Source organism: Charadrius vociferus, unplaced genomic scaffold (assembly GCF_000708025.1).
Source record: "Charadrius vociferus isolate BGI_N301 unplaced genomic scaffold, ASM70802v2 scaffold477, whole genome shotgun sequence".
Classification (NCBI taxonomy): domain Eukaryota; kingdom Metazoa; phylum Chordata; class Aves; order Charadriiformes; family Charadriidae; genus Charadrius; species Charadrius vociferus.
The window spans coordinates 5155902-5156760 of NW_009649449.1; the positions used below are offsets into that span (position 1 = coordinate 5155902).

At 60.8% G+C, this 859-nt stretch overlaps 1 protein-coding gene across 1 annotated transcript in view; it reads right to left on the reverse strand.

The window, feature by feature from the left end:
• The window catches only part of MEGF6 (multiple EGF-like-domains 6), a 104441-nt gene that overhangs the window by 7179 nt on the left and 96403 nt on the right, over positions 1 to 859 (reverse strand). The window lies entirely within an intron of this gene.

An 859-nucleotide genomic window follows, 5' to 3' on the forward strand; every position in this document is an offset into this window, starting at 1 on the left:
CTGCGCCTGCTCCCCCTCGGCCAGCGCCGTGAGCTGCAGGTCCCACTCCGTGGCCAAGTCCCGGCCGCCGGCTGACCCGCGTGCAGCCAGGGAGACGTTCCCGGGGGGAAACCTGAGCGCACTCTGCTGTGGTTTATGGCAGAAATAGCTGCAGCGCACAGCGCCCCTATGCCAGACCTCAGCTGCCAAGGAATGGCACTGCACTGAGATGTGCCTTTTCCACCGTGATATGAGGAACGTGCCCGGCTGAGGTGCCATCACCCCTGGAAGAGAAGCAGCTTGTGGGTCTCTTCTCGGTGTACCGATACTCGATGAAGCCCCCGTTGCTGCTCTTAGTGCGGCCAACAGCCTTTTCAACACTTCCTCATAGCACGGGGATTGCCAGGGTGTGCGTTACGCTTAAAGATAAGGTGAACACAGGAGCTGAATGACAGATGTAATTATTTGCCGGGGCTCGGGACGGAAGCCAGGCATTTCGGGTCAGTATATGGCGGGGAAGAGCAGGAGAAAGAATGGAAAGGAGATGACCTTTTGTTACACATAAAACAAACGGGACAGAGGAAGATCTTCCCTGGGCAGCGTGGGTTCACCGTGCGGGTAGTGGGGCACGTGGGGGTTTGCTGTCCTGCCTCGCATCCCTGCGGGGAGCCTGCGGCGTTGCACCGATGCCCTGGGGGACCCCAGCCCTCTCCCACAGGCTCCACACAGCCAGAATCACGGCGCCTGCAGGCTCCCTCTGCAGTGCCAAAACCCAAATTTTATGCCTTTGCTTAACCCACGCCCCCGGTCCCCCCCCAGGGGCACTGCTGCAGCACGCGGTACCCGTGGATCGCATCCCCGTGCCACACTTACGGCTCCC